This window comes from Peromyscus leucopus, chromosome 15 (genome assembly GCF_004664715.2).
Source record: "Peromyscus leucopus breed LL Stock chromosome 15, UCI_PerLeu_2.1, whole genome shotgun sequence".
NCBI lineage: Eukaryota > Metazoa > Chordata > Mammalia > Rodentia > Cricetidae > Peromyscus > Peromyscus leucopus.
The window spans coordinates 6,525,360-6,540,947 of NC_051076.1; the positions used below are offsets into that span (position 1 = coordinate 6,525,360).

Sequence of the window (15,588 nt, forward strand, 5' to 3'; positions counted from 1 at the left end):
TTCCCCATAACATGGTCTTTTTAGGGCATAAAGCTAGATGGGCTAGAGCTTGCTGGTCTATTTATGTTCCTACCATCATCTGCCTATAACGGTCCCTTGTCTCCAACATTTAGTAAGCAACTTTAGACAAACTTTTCTCCAAGGAGAAAAAAATGTGGATTCTGGAGCCACACTGTCTGGGTTTGAATCCTGCCTCTGGCTTTTATGAGCTTGGGCAAGTTACCCAACCTCTCGGTGCCTCAGCTTCCTTGTCTATAAAATGGGAACATAAACAGTAGCTACTTCAATGGACCACAGTGAAGATTCAGCCTTTAATATGCCCAAGGTGCTTAGAACAGCACCCGTTTGCAGGTGAACGGTAGACCAATGGCTACTAGTACAACTTAGAGCTTAAAAGCAACCAGGGAAGAACTGCAGAGTATCCTCAAATAAACCTCACAGGCAGAAAGGGTGTGGTAGGAAGGAGTGGGTGGCCCTAAAGGTGAGGGACCTTTCTAGCCCCCCCCCCAGCCAGTGGACACCGAGGGTGACAGACCGGCACTTGGTTTAGTCTCACCACTTCCAGTCATGGAAGTAGACCAGATCCTGAACCCACTGGGGATGGTTCCCTATGGTGACGGGATGGACTGCCGGTTGGGGGGGTCCTTTTTCCAACCCTATGTGCTGTTTGATGTCCCTCCACACAGGTATACCACGTGTGTGTTTAAATAAGTCCCCTTTGAGTCACAAGTCGCTAGCTACGACTACCATGCCAGCTGCATCTCGAGAACCAAGGTGTGTATCTGTGCGATCCATGGGCCCTGGTGGAAATATTTATACCATGGGATTGGGCAACTGCTCTGAGCCAGGATGATGTGAGCTCTCCAGGTCTGCTCACCCCAAGACTTAAGTGGAGATAAAATTTACCCCTCTGCTCTGTGGGTGCTTCTGTTCTTCCCAAGTCCCTGGGATCCTGGTATTGTAGCTGAGGCGAGGTATCACCTAGGGCTAGACCAAAAACTTGACAAGAGTCCGGGGTCACTGATCCCTTTGTTCACATGCACTGAGTATTCGAACACACCCTCAGAACTAGACCGAATGAACTCTGGTCTCAGCCACAAACCCACTGGGGCAGCTTCCTGCCTCTCATAAAGCCAAAGCCCTGGACTGCAGAAGCTTGGCAGGTGGGGCTGCCTCTGGAACATCAGGCTGCCTGGTGGCCTTATTAACTGCACAGCCGGGCCCCACATGCTGGGGCTTCTGATTCGGCAGAGAGATCAAGTACAGTCCAGAAAATCTGTTTCTAACAAGGTCGTGCGTGCTTCAGCCATTGGAGAGTCAGGGACCAAGTGAAGGATGAACTTGAGGATTCCTGGGCAGTCTCTGGTTCTCCCACACAGGTGAGAGACTGTAGAGACACCCAGGCATCTCTCCTCTCATCCTGGAACAGATTTGTTTAAAGTCTCCTGGCAGACAAGGGAGAGATCTCAATAAAGAAGGCTTGCCGTGCAAATACAAGGACTTGAGTTCCACCCCAGCACCCACATTAAAAAAATCTGGATGTGGCAATGTCTTAGTCACGGTTCTATTGCTGTGAAGAGACACCATGACCAAAGCGACTCTTATGAAAGGCAGTGTTTAATTGGGGGCTTGCCTACAGTTTCAGAGGTTCAGTTCATGTCATGTAGACAGGTACTAGAGCAATATCTGAGACCTTTGCACCCTGGTCTGCAGGCAGAGAGAGAGAGAGAGAGAGAGAGAGAGAGAGAGAGAGAGAGAGAGAGAGAGAGAGATATTGGGCATGGCCTGGGCTTTTCACCCCCAGTGACACACTTCCTCCAACAGGGCCACACCTCCTAATCCTTCTAATACTTTCAAACAGTGCCACCTCTGGTGACTAAGCATTCAGATATATGAGCCTATGGGGACCGTTCTTATTCAGACCACCACAGGTGGCAGGAGCTTGTAATACAGTGTGGGGAAGGGTGGGGGGAGATAGAGGACAAGACTAGCTGAACCAGTGAGCATCAGATCCAAAAAGAGACCCTGTCAAGAAAAAAGAAAACAACAACAAGGTAGTTGGGTCTGGTGGTGCGTTACTTTATTCTCAGCACTTAGGGGGTGAGGACAGAAGATCTCTGTGGATTCAAGGTCAACCTGCTCTTTCTCTCTCTCTCTCTCTCTCTCTCTCTCTCTCTCTCTCTCTCTCTCTCTCTCTCTCTCTCTCCCCTGCCTGTGAAAGAGGTGACCAAGACCAGCACCCTGGTGAACTAAGACACAGTTGAAAATGGACACACATCTTCCTTTACTCTCTAACAACTCCAGACCTGGTGGCACAGACACCACCCCATGTCGTCAGCATCATGGGCAGGTCCTCATATGTGAGGTCTTAGGCTCAGTCTCTTCCATCCCAACCCGTCCACAGCCAGCTCACTCACACTTGTGAGCCATCTCCTCTCCATCTGTCAGTTAGAACAGTGATACTCTGACCTCACAGGATTGCCCTTGCTAAAAGGGATCGGATGATGTGCCCAGGACACAGTGCTTGTCTAACATGTTCGCAGCATGAACAGAAATAACGGCATGTTTGTGTTGGGGGTGGTTTTGTATGGTATTTGGAGTATGTCCTTTTTGCCCCACCAGATGAACATTTGAGGCAGCGAACTGTCATCCTGTCAGATTCCCTCTCTGTAGACTTTATCCAGAGACTCCTCCGAGGGCTCTGGCCCAGAATGTCCCTTCTCTGAAACAGTGTGCGTGTGCGTGTGCGTGTGCGTGTGCGTGTGCGTGTGCGTGTGCGTGTGCGTGTGCGTGTGCGTGTGTGTGTGTGTGTGTGTGGTGTTTAGGTGAACTCTTCACTCTTAGAAGCCAGAAGAGGGCATAATATCCCCTGGAACTGAAGTTATAAGCAGGTGTGAGTGGCCCAGTGTGGGTGGTAGGGACTGAACTTGGGTCTTTAAGCTCCTGAAATAGCTATTTATTGATTGATTTTTTTTTCTACAGAGCCCTGACTATTCTGGAACTCACTATGTAGACCAGGCTAGCCTTAAACAGAGATCCTCCTGACTCTTCCTCCCTAGTGCTGGGATTAAAGATGTGCACTTTAAATAAAAAGATAGCTTTTTATTTAAAGGCAGAAGATAGGAGAAATTGTATTTGTCTATCTGTATGTACGCTTTATGTTTCTGCTTCCACATAAAACACATATTCTGTCAAAGTTTTGTTTTAAAGATTTATTTACTTTTATTTTGCATATATGGGTGTTTTGCCAGCATGGATATCTGTGTACAATGAGCATGATGTGCCCAAGAAGGTCAGAAGAGGGTGTTGGATCCTCTAGAATTGGAGTTACAGCTGTTAACTGTCATGTAGGCATTGGAAAATAAACCTGGGTCCTCTGCAAGAGCAGCCAGTGCTCCTAACCACTGAGCCATCTCTCCAGCCCCTTCAAAATACCTTTTGAAAAGTGCAGCTGTAAGATCCACAATGGTCAGTTTATTTGTCCCATTAGTTACCACATTTCCTGTGCCACCTCAGTGTGTGGTACGTGAGAGTCATTCAGAAAAAGACGTGCTACATATCCTGAATGAACATTGGCCAGAAAGGGGGTGCAGGAACCTGGGGAAGAAAGGAGAACCCAAATGCTTGGCTGGGTTTTTCCAGATGGCAACCAAGTGATCCTGGAAGAGAGAAGTCACCATAGCCAAGAGCCTCGCTGGCTGGCCGGTGGACTGTGACCACACCAGGACCCGCTAGTGGAAGCCAGTCTGGCCGATGGTGGCCGCAGCTCCCCGTGGTCTGCAAGCGTCCTGTACTTCTTTGCGCTCAGCCACCTTTAGCTCTTTGCTCCTGTTCTTTCCTGGAATTGCCAGATGTAGCAAATCAAAAAGAGATGCCGGTTAACCATCAATGTCGGTGGTGAAGAGCACCCTCAGGGTGCGCGGGTCTCCTCACAACACTGACCTGCGCTGAAACTCTTGGACTCCGCACTAAAGTTTGGATTTAACTGGGTGTTCTGCTGTTTTGTTTTGTTTTGTTTTGTTTTGTGTTCTGGCCTTTTACCTAGGCGGGCAGTGCCCTCCTCTCCAGCTCATCCACTGGGAAGAGTTCTTGTCCTTCAAGACAAATCCAAATGTCGCTGCTATTGTTTCCCTGTGTCCTCCCAGGCTGGGTGCTGAAACCTAATCGCAGAGCAATGGTATGAAGGGTGGGACCTTTAAGAGGCAAGCAGGCCAGAAAGGCTCTGCCCTAGGGAATATGTCATCATATGGGAGGTCGGGGATAAGAGTGTGGGTTTGTTACGAAGTTAAAACCTCCCTCCCTCCCTGCTCGCTGTTCCTCAGGTGGTGTCTTGTGGTGTGTTGTTGGGGTTAAGGTTAGGCTTGGGGTTAGAGGCTAATGGTTAGAGAATTAGAGGGTTAGGGTTGCAGGTTTAGATTAGGGCTACAGTTGGGGTTAGGTTTTAGGCTTCAGTTAGGGTTTAAGAGTCAGAGTTGAGCATTAGAGTTGGAGGCCCAGGATTATTACGAGGTGAATTTGCCTCTGGTGTGAGCTAACCCCACAAGGACGGGCTTCCCGGCTTCCAGATGTGAGCCACATGAATGTCTGTTTCCTTTCTCTCTGTCTACCTCCCTTTCTCCCGCCCTCCTTTCCTCCCCCCAGACCTCCTTCTCTCAGAGCCCCACATAGCCGGACTGGCGTGGAACTCATTCTGTAGTCATATAGGACCTTACAACGCCTGATCTCCCTGTCTCTGCCTCCTGAGAGTGCTGGGATTACAGGTGTGTACCACTGTGCCACGTTAGGTGGTTGGGAATGGGGCCCAGGGCTGTGCATACGAGGCAAGCATTCCACTGGTGGAACCGGGTCTCCATCCCCAGATGTTAGTTCTCCGTAGCCGACTCTGCCTCGGGCATTCTGCTAGAGCAGCACAGAAGGGGAAACCTTTCCACAAACCTCTCGAAGACCCTCTCTGCCCAGACAGGCGTCACTGTGAGCACGGGTCACGGCTGAAGGCCGGTCATCTCCCTCCAGTGTCCCACACGGGGCTCTGACAGCCCTGCACCTTCATGTGCTCAGGTTCTGACAGCCAAATACACTCTAAAGAGGGACAGTGTTAGGTAGGGTTTCCGTCGCTGTGACAAAACACTGACCGAAAGCACCGTGCCCAGGAAAGGCTTTATTTATTTCAACTTACAATTCTCAGGCCACTCTCCATACTGAGGGAAGTCGGAGAGCATGAGCCTGAAGGCAGGACCTGAAGCAGAGCCATGGAGGAACACTGCTTACTGGCTTGCTCAGCCTCCTTTTCCATAGCACCCAGGACCACCACCACAGAGGTGACGCTGCCCACAGAGAGCTGGGCCCTCCCACATTAATCCAGAAAATGTCCCACTGGCCAGTCTTGTGGGGCATTTTCTCAATTGAGGTTCCCTCTTCCCAAAATACCTTTGGCATAAAACTAGCCAGCACAAGCACAAGGACTCATGTCTGCAAAGATTTTGTCATGAGGAAACTTGAGCAGACAGCAGCTGAAAGCGAGGGCAACAGGCTGTCTCCATCTTTGCGCCTTCAGAGTCTTGGTGGGAGGCATGTGGCTCTCTGGTGGCAGAGGCCCTTCTCAGGCTGTGGGCGGCATTCCTTGGATGTGTTCTGACAGATAGCCAAGGCTGCAGGCACCCTCCCCATCCCACCACTCCATGAGTCATCACCCCAGAAGAAGAGCAAGGTCACCGGTATCAGCTCTGTGGGGCCCCTGGGTGGGGAGGCAGCTGTCTTATCTCCACAGCCCCGGCTGCTCATCGCATCAACAACAAATGGCCAAGAGGCCAACTTGTAACCAAGTCACTTTCCCGGGCCAGTTTCTTCTGGGATAAATTCCAGCCAGCCAGAGCCCTCTCCCCCAGTGCCTGGCCAGTGTGGTTGAGATTGCCCTTCTCAGACCACAGGAGGGCTCCAGAGTTAGATGTCTCCAGAAGTAAGGCCCAGGCAAGGAATCGCCAGCTAAGCCGCTGGACACCCAGGTTGTGTGTGCATGCTGCCCAGCCGTGGATTCCTGTTGGCTTCCTGGGCTGAGGATTCGGAGGAAGGTCCATCTAGACAGACGCCTCAGCTTGGGCAGGGGTGGGGGAGGGGGAGGGGGAGCAATCCTCCAACTGTAGGGATTGCCGGCATTGGACCCAGTGAAGGATGCTGAGTGGAGGGGAGTCGGGAGAGGATAGGAATGATCTTGCTGGCCAAGTGCCAGAGAACCCTCGTAAAGGACTGTGGGGGTGGCCCGTCTGGCTGGCTGGGCTGGAGGGGGAGAGGAGGAGGTCTAAGATGACTCCATGATGTAATTACGTGCCTAATTTCCCCTGCAGTGCCAAGGCCGCGAGGCCTAGCTGCTGGAGCTGCTATAATTAGTGGAGATAATAATAATAATAACTCCTAGATACGTGTTGCCACTCGAGCAGAGCTGCTGAGGGGGTGGGAAGAGAGAAAGAAGCGGGCGTCCTCCGGACGGCCTTGCCACATTCCCAGATGGTATTCCAGGGCCCAGACAGGCTGCTTTCCTCGCCCCAACCAAGGAGACTTCGGGGTCAGCAAGAGAAGTGACCCAACCGTGTGGGTCTGCACTGTGCCTAAGTGCTCTGAGGCCAGGATTGGCTGCGAGGAAAGGGGACTGTAAGCGCCTCCATGCTCTCTCTGGTCCTCTTTGGGGTGAGAGCAGGGGGCTCCCAAATTCGGTCTGCAGCTCCAGATCAGGACAAGGACCTCTTGGTGCTGAGCCTTAACTCCGAGTCTCACCCTCCATAGCCCTGTTCCCGGCTTGACTCCTGGCCGGGAGCCCAGACCAGGAGCAGAGGTGGCCAAAGAGTGGACTGGACCCTGAGTGGACACATGGGCGACCGTTCTTCCTCCTGGGCAAGAGATCAGAGTAGAGGTCAGAAAGGCTCGGCCACAGAGCCCCAAGAAGGCCAATGAACATGTCCATTGTGCTTCTCAGGAAACCAAATTGTCACCAGGAGGGTCTGGAGAGGGCTGAGGATGACAAAGCACATGTCCTGAGGTGATGACGTTAACACCCTAACGCAGCTCTTGTGTTAGGTGCACACCACCCTTCCCAGACCTAGGACCCTCCCCCTACTTCCCGTCAGCCACTTCAGCAAGTCCTTCCCTGAGACCCACTCTAGTGATGAGGAGGAAGTGAGTGAGCCTCGGGGCAGTAGATAACTTGCCATACTGGACAGAGGCCTAGAGCGACCAGCTGAGTCCACCCTCGGGGGCACAGCAGGACTCCACTTGGGATCCAGGTTCACTTAAAGCACTTAGCCGCTGCACCCCCTGGGTGTAAATGGGAGGGTACCACTGGCCAGAGAATGAATCGGGGTACCCTTCTGCAGCATGGCTGTAGACTTCCTGCCTTTAAACCTGTAAAATCTGACCAGTGGGGAACAAAGGGAAGAATCTTCCTACCACACCCAATGCAAGGTGTTCCCCTGCCTCACCTCAGTTTCTCCATTGAAAAGGGAGAATGAATTTCAATACCTTTGATCACTTCACCTTTACCTCCTCCTTCTTGAGGGTGGGGCAGGAGAGGACACAGAAGTCTATCTGGAGGCTCCTCCTTGGAAGGCTGTGAGGCGTGGAGCCTGCAGTCAGAGACAGTGGGAGCAGCAGGCTACAGCCTTGCTCATGGGAGGAAGAACCACGGTGGCCCGGGGTACTGCCTGGAAACCACCGCTGAAGCACACGGAGATGCTTGGAAGGCAGCTCTGAGGCCACCTTCCCCGAGCGCCCCTCACCCAGGCTTTGGAAGGAGAGCCGCAGCCAGGCAACACATCCAAGCCCTGTGCACCCCCAAGGCTTGGAAATGTGACCAAGGCCTGTCAGGGGCTGACGACACCAGGCTGGGTGGGAAGGCTGCCGAGACAGGAGTTGGGAAGCGAAGCTGGAGGTCCCAGAGCTCTGGCTGCTGGTCTGGATTGAGAGTCCTCCTTCCCACAGTCTGAGAGCGAAGCCGCCAGCGCCTCCTTCCTGGGCTTCACCGCTGGACAACAGGAGTTAGAGCGAGCCACCCAGCAGTGCCTTCCCCGCACGCCCCAAACTCGACGTCCCCACGTGGCTTTGTGCTCTGCCTTGCACTGTTGCTACAACCTGTGAGGGAGTCCACTAACCAATGGAAGGGGAACTGGGAGCCAAGGTCAGGGTGGGCCTCAGCAGGCTGGCACTGTGACCCAGTCAGTCAGGAAATGGCAGGGGGTCACCAGGGGCTGAGCTGACAACCTTCCCTCAATAACTCCAGAACTCTCCAACAAGGCTACCTGCCCCCTGCCGGGACAACAGCTAATGGCCAAGTGCCTTGTACCAACTCAGGTGCTGGCACATCTGTGTTGTGGGTCTTGTTACCCCAGGTTAGACACTCCTGGCCACACTCATTATGGGTCTTTTTATCTCAAGTTAGGGTCTCCTGAAATCCTCTCTCCACCCCAGCCAGAGGGATCCATACGTCCTGGTCCCTGAGGAAGACAGTCAGGGGTTGGTGGATCCATAGCATTAGGTTCTAGGACTCTTGTCTGAGGCTAGCCTGGTCCTGTTGGTCTGCAGCTGCCTCAGCCTCAGCAACTCCCTGCTTTCCCCTCATACAGCTAAGACCTCTCTGGCTGCCAGTCTGGAGAGTTCAGCACTAACAGCATGCTTGCTAAGCCAAGCTAAGCTCCCCCAGGCCGTCCCCAAGCTGTCCCCTCACCTCCACTGCGGAAGTCTCCAGGGGAAAACAGAGCTGGGTACAGGGTCACAGAGTTCAGCCGGTCAGAAGAACTCAGATCTTAGCTCTGCCACTTCCTGGCGTGACGTTTGGCAGGCAGCCTGCCCTCCGCCAGATCCTGTGCCCTGTCATCTGTAGATGAGGATGACACTGACTTACCCCTAAAGCGGCTCACGGTGTCTCACAAGCAGTAGGCAGCCACTGAGTATTAATGTCGTCATTGCCGCGATGGATGGAGGTCATCAGGGCTGATGGCGAGCACCTTTACCCCGAGCATCTCCATGCCCGTGGGAGAGTTTTTAAAGATAAAATTAAGGAAGATCACATCAGATATTTTGAAGCGATAATTGTTGGCCGCAGTGATTAATAACGGGAGTGGTGTCCGTCGGAGGTTGAACAGTCTCACTGAGTAGGCATCCTTGTAGAAGTGTGTGTGTGTGAGGTCCCAGTGACCTCTGTGCGAGGTTCCAGTAGGCCCAAGGCTTCTGTGACAGAGGCAACCACACTGGAACACTCTTCCCCTGTGACCTCAGGCTCCACTTTCTTCCTTTGGTTTGGGTTAGGGTTGACACAGTGACTCCATCTGACAATATTCACTCCATCCCATTCTACAGGTGAAGAAACAGAGGCCCTGGAACCATTAGATTTTCCCAGGGCTACAATTCAGTTTGTGACTTTTTTCTTTCCTTTTCTTTGGTTTTCTTCTCCATTTTTTTCCTTTTTCTTTCTTTTTGTTTTGTTTGTTTGTTTTTTCAAGTCAGGATTTCTATGTGTAGTTTTGGTGCCTGTCCTGGATCTCACTCTGTAGCCCAGGCTGGCCTCCAACTCACAGAGATCCGCCTGGCTCTACCTCCCAAGTGCTGGGATTAAAGGCGTGCGCCACCGCCGCCCGGCTCTCCTTTATTTTCTGTGTGTGTGTATGTGTAGGGGACAGAGGCCAGCCTTGGTGCTGTTCCTCAGGAGCCATCCACCTTGTCACTGATGTGACTCCATGACTGAGGAACTCCAGGAGTCTGCCTGTCTCTTCCTCCCCAGTCCTTGAATTACACGCGTGTGCCACCATGCTATTCACACAGGTTAGACTCAGCTTTTATGTATTTACGGAACAAGAACTTGATGAATTGAGTTGTCCTGCTAGCCTTGTGTTAGGGCATTTTCTACTGGGGAGTGCCATGGTACCAGGGAAAAAGAGACAGGATGAGCAGGGTGGGGGTCAAGGGACCCCCAAGTCCTATCCCTGCAGGCCATCCACCAACTGAAATGGATGAGCACAGGTGAATGCCCAGCGCAAACCCATCGTCTGATTCTTTATTTGTTTTTGAAGATAGATTTTATTTGATGTGCATCGTGTGCATGCCTGGTGCCTGGAGAAGCCAGAAGAAGGCATCAGATCTCTCGGAACTGGAGTTACAGATGGATGGCAACTGCTGGGCATTGAACCAAGGTCCTCTGGAGGAGCAGCTAGTGCTCTTAACCACTGAGCCATCACGTTTTACATTTTTTTTCATCAGCAAAATACTTCCCTTTCTCTCTCTTCTTCTTTTCATCTGGTTCTGCTCGGGTTTTTCCCTGGCAGTTTCAAAATTCAACATCTTCCTGGGAAATGCACCGATCGCTGTCTCACAGTCACACGTGCCATAGTTTGGTTCTTTTTTCTAAATATTCACACAGAATTTACACAACAAATGCACCAGGAAATCCAAGTTTTCCTTTAGTAAGTTTTTCTTTAAAGGTCAGAATTGTTGCTGTATGACGTGTTGGAAGTGACAGGGACTTTGTAATCTAACCCAGTCTCCTCTTCCGTTTCCTCATCAGTCTGTGTTAGACACTTGCAAGCTGCTGGGCAGAAGCCACTCTCGAATTTATAGTTACCCAATCTTGTTCAACACGTTTCACATCAGCATTCACATTAGCAAAGTACTTCCCTCCACCCCCTCTTTCTCCTGGCTCTGCTTAGTTTGTTTTCCTGGCAGTTTCAGAACTAAACATCTTCCTGGGAAATGCATCGAAAGCCTGCTCACAGTCGCACAGAGCCCAACTCTCTTTGACAATGGAGAATCCCGGTTTCTGCCAACTGAAGCGTCCTGACCCTTGAGGTTCAGCTCAGGCGGTGGCTGAGCCTCTGTTCTGTCAATCCCTTCACACCCTGGCTTCCTTCACAGGCAGCCTCAGCAGCAGGAGGTCTCAGTGAAACACTAAAGACTTGAAGCAATTCATCTGTCTATCAGTGAGTGAATGGGTAGCTGGTGAGGACCAAACCCAAGGTCCTGTGCATGCTAGGCACTGAGCCATGTCCCCAACTAGAATATATATAGCTGGGCGGCGGTGGCATTCGCTGGGAGGCAGAGACAGGCAGATCTCTGTGAGTCTGAAGCCAGCCTGGTCTACAGAGCTAGATCCAGGACAGACGCCAAACTACACAGAGAAACTCTGTCTCAAATATATATATATATGTTTTTATTTAGAGAGAGTTTCATGTACCTCAAGCTAGCCTTATATTAACTATGTAGCCATGGATGGCCCTGATAACCTAATCTCTGGATCTCTGGAGTGGGATCACAAGCATGTGCCACCACGTCCAGTTACTGTTTTATTTTCTGAGACAACACCTCACTATGTAGCCTAGGCTGGCCTGGCATTCATATCCTCCCGCCTCTGCCTTCCTGTAGCACCTTTCCCTGCCAGGATCAGTCTTTGGAAAACGAAGAGACTGTTGATGTACACTTGTGGATAAACAGAGAACATGGCCATGTGGAACTTGCACACAAAACTCATGAGCGTCTTCAGAGGGGACGGGGTAGAGGTGAGGGCAAACTGACGTTATGAAAGTTATTTTGAAACAATAATCCTCAGCCTCAAAGATGAGGATTCAAGGACCTATGAGGGGTTCAAGGACCTATGATAAAGGCGGCACCAGTCTGCCGTGGACAGAGGCTGGACAGACGTCCCTACAGTAGTGGTCTCCATCAGGTTGCACTGCTGCCCGTCTTCATGGATAGTGCGTCTTATCAAGTGTGTGTCCAAGAGGCTCACTTCTTCACGCCTCCTGGCTCTGTCCTTTCATGTGGGCATTTTTGTTAGGACACAAGCGGCTTCCACAGTTCTTATGATGGAACAGTGTTTGTTCTTTTTGTTTCCCACTTATCTCTACGTGTGTGAGTGTGTGTGTGGGGGTGCACGCCTGTGCCTCTGTGTATATGTGTACACGTGTAAGTATGTGTACACATGTAATGTGTGTGTGTGCTGCATAGCACAGCTATGGAGGTCAGAGGATCACATGCGGAAATCAGATACCTTCTTCTACCATGTGAGTCCCAAGACTGAACTCAGGTCATCAGGCTTGGGAACAGGCACCTTGAGGAAGGGGAATCTAATACATTCTCAATTCTGAGGGCCTTACACTGTGTAAAAAAAGCCAAACACCATCTGAATCCACTGCTGTGAGCCCGTCCAAGTCAAGTTCACAGAGATGGGAAATGAGGTGGGGTTCATCAGGGGTCATCTGGTAGAGCTTCAGTTTGGGAAGGTAAGGTCTGTGACCGTGTGACAGCTGAATGGCTTCGTGTCACTGAATTCAGTCAAAGAGAAACCGGGGTGGTCAGGCCCACCAATCCCAAGCACAGGAGACCTGGAGGCAGGAGGGTCAGAGGTTCAAGGTCATCCTAAATTGCATATCCAGATCACTGGTCTATTTCTTTTATGACTGCAGGTGCAGTTCTGGTGAAGACCGGCCCCAGGTTGTAGCACTATTATGAGGAGGTGGAACCCTTAGGAATTGGAGTCTAGCCTGGGCTATGTGAGACACTGTCTCAAAAGAACACAAAAGAAAAAAAGATGAGTTTGGTGTAGTGGTGCACCCCTTTAATCCCAGAACTAGGGAAGCTGATGTAGGTGGATCTCTGTGAGTTCAAGGCCAGCCTGGGCTTCATAATAAGACCCTGACTCAAAAAAAAAAAAAAGAAAAGAAAAAAAAAAGAAAGAAAGAAAAATGTGCATATATGTATATATGTGTATATACATTGTGTACGTGTGTGTGTGTGTGTGTGTGTGTGTGTGTGTGTGTGTGTGTGTGTACAGGTATGTATGTGTATGTATATATGTATACTCCCACATTTTTTAATGACCACAGTGGCTCCAGCGTTCCTATCACTTCCCTCTAAGAAAGAAGATGCTCCTTTACAAGGGAGAATGAATGCGGCTTTCCAGACAGGAGGTGGTGGTGCAGACCTTCATCTCAGTGCTTGAGAAGCAGAGGAAGGAGGCTCAGAAGTCCCAGGCCAGCCTGGGCTATGCAGAGAAGCCCTGCTTCGAAACAGAAAACAAAACAAAAGAATGCTTCTTTATCAAAAGCTGGAACCAAGGAGCCAAATCCACTCTCTCACCGGGACCACACGCTTTCATTCCAGGATCATATCAGTGACCAGGAGAATTGTTCTCTGACGGCCTTAAGCCTCGGCCAACACAGCCACCATGGCATAGACTTGGAATTATCTTCAACCACATCAGCTTTGCTAGTATAGAAGTATTGTGTGGAAGGGCAGGATGGAGATAGTGAGGGGGAGGGGAAACAGCAGGGGGTGAGGCGGACTGTTGGCCGTCTTCATCATCCATTCCCCCTTCTTCCTGGATGCAGGACTAGACATTTTCTGGTGCCCTCTCAGGTGCCTCGAGGCCTGGCTGCCCATCACCCACATCTCCATCCTGCTTTCTGAATCATCTCTCCCATCCCCCTACACACACACACACACAACACACACACACACACAGAGGATATGACTCCTAGGGAAAGCTAGACAGCACAATTGGATTAACCTGGGTCCCTAACTTTGTAGAGTCACTCAGTTCACCACTGACACACAAGCAATAAAAACCTCATCTTCCAGTTGGCTTGAGAGGCAGAGGCTGGTGGATCTTTGTGAGTTCAAGGTCAGCCTGATCTACATACAGAGTCCCAGGACAGTCAGACTCTGTCTAAAAACAGGATTTGCTGGAAGGAAGTTAGGTCATCAGAGGTGTGCCCTCAAAGGGGCCATTGGGATCCCAGCCCTTTCCCATCGCCCCCTCTGCTTCCTCACCATCATGGGTCAGCAGCTTTGCTCGCCCATGCTCTCCTGTCATGAGAGACTGCCCAACAACCATGAGTTAGAACCTCTGAGACCTTGAACCAGAACAAACCTTTCTTCCCTTCAAGTTAATTTATCTGAGGTATTTGTTACAGCAACAGAGACCTGCCTGATGCAACCAACTACTTTCACTGTGACTGAGAAGTGGAGCAGAGGCCGGTGACACACCAGACCTAAACTACTCACTCACTGGTCCTTCACAGGGAAAGTGTGCCGAACTGCCTCCCAACTGCCTCCTCCCCCACAGTGGGGCCTCTTTAGTACGACGACGGCCACCTTCCTTTAGCCAACACAGGACACAACTAGCTCTGTACGCTACTAGTCATACGTAGTGCACCCCACTCCAGGGGCCTTGGGTGGGCAACCCAGGCAGAGTTGCCCCCAGAAGCCTGTGGGAATATCTCTAGTGGGAACCAGTGTACCCCAAGATGGGATCTGTCTTTCCTCTTCTCCAAGGCAGAAGCAGAACCAACCTCCAAACGACAGCTGTAAAAAACAAGAAGGTGCTGTGCGGATGCCCGTGTCCTGGTTGGCTTTTGTCAACTTGACACGAGCTACAGTTATCTAGGAAGAGGAACCTCGGCAGAGAAAATGCCTCCACCAGCTTCCATAAGGAAGCCTCTAGGGCACTTTCTTGATTGTTGGTTGATGTGGAAGAGTCACCCCCTATGGGCAGTGCCACTCTTTGGCAGGTGGGCCTGGGTGGGCAGTGCCATTCCTGGGCAGGTGGGCCTGGGTGGGCAGTGCCATTCCTGGGCAGGTGGGCCTGGGTGGGCAGTGCCATTCCTGGGCAGGTGGGCCTGGGTGGTATTAAAAGCAACACCTATTTCTCCCAATGTCAGAAGTCTCCAAGCTCGTTGCATAGACCCCAACCTTTCCTAGAGGCTCACTAGAATACATAATTCCTCTGTTGGGCTTTTAGTAATTCATTCAAAATAGTTTTGTAAAAGTTAACACAATTTGTACTTTTATCAAGAATTTAATAACCTTTTAAACCAACTTGACCATTAAAATCTGAGGTCACAGGTAGGGTTTTGTTTGTTTGTTTGACTGTTGTTTAATTCCATTGTGTATGTTCATTGCACATGCTATTGTGTTACACAGGGACATTTTCATCTAAGTCTCTATTGTACATCAAGCACACCCCCCTCTTCACCCTGTAACTTCTCCTTCCTCGCTCTCCCATTCATGACCGAGCTATGATGAAAGCAGGCTCCTCAAAAGAATGACAATAGATCTCCCACATGACCTGGCCATAGCTGTCACCTCTGGGTAGGACCCTGAGGACAGTGAGTCGACCCATCACAGAGACACGTGCACACCAGTGTTCACAACAGCTGAGTTATGGGGCCAACCTGGGTGTCCAGCAGCAGAGTGATGTGTAAGGGAAAAGTGGTACATACACAATGGGATTTTTTTTCAGCCCCGAAGAAGAATGAAATTATGTCATTTGCAGGAAAATGGATGCAACTGGAGACCATCATACTAAATGAATTTAAGTCTCTCAGAAAGACACATTTCATGTTTCCTTCCCCAATTGTGGTCCCTAGATTTTCAGTAGATGCATAAGTCATGTTTGTAGGTATGACATGGAAGCTGAAATGAACTGTCTGGGGAAGAAAGGAGACATTTATTATTTATTTATTTTCTGAGACAGTCTCACTATGTAGCTCTAACTGTCTTGGAACTCACTAAATAGACCAGGCTAGCCTCGAACTCACAGAAATCCATCTGCTT

At 50.6% G+C, this 15,588-nt stretch overlaps 1 long non-coding RNA gene across 2 annotated transcripts; it reads right to left on the reverse strand.

The window, feature by feature from the left end:
* Positions 1–3,193: 3,193 nt before the first annotated feature.
* Positions 3,194–8,883, reverse strand: LOC119089101. Of its 2 annotated transcripts, XR_005092931.1 has the most exons (4): positions 8,711–8,883; positions 7,510–7,613; positions 5,428–6,881; positions 3,194–3,838 (listed from the first exon to the last, which is right to left on the reverse strand). It is a non-coding gene; the product is annotated as an uncharacterized LOC119089101 (long non-coding RNA). The 2 variants fall into 2 exon arrangements; XR_005092930.1 differs by lacking the exon at positions 3,194–3,838 and having other exon boundaries at positions 5,163–6,881.
* Positions 8,884–15,588: the final 6,705 nt, after the last annotated feature.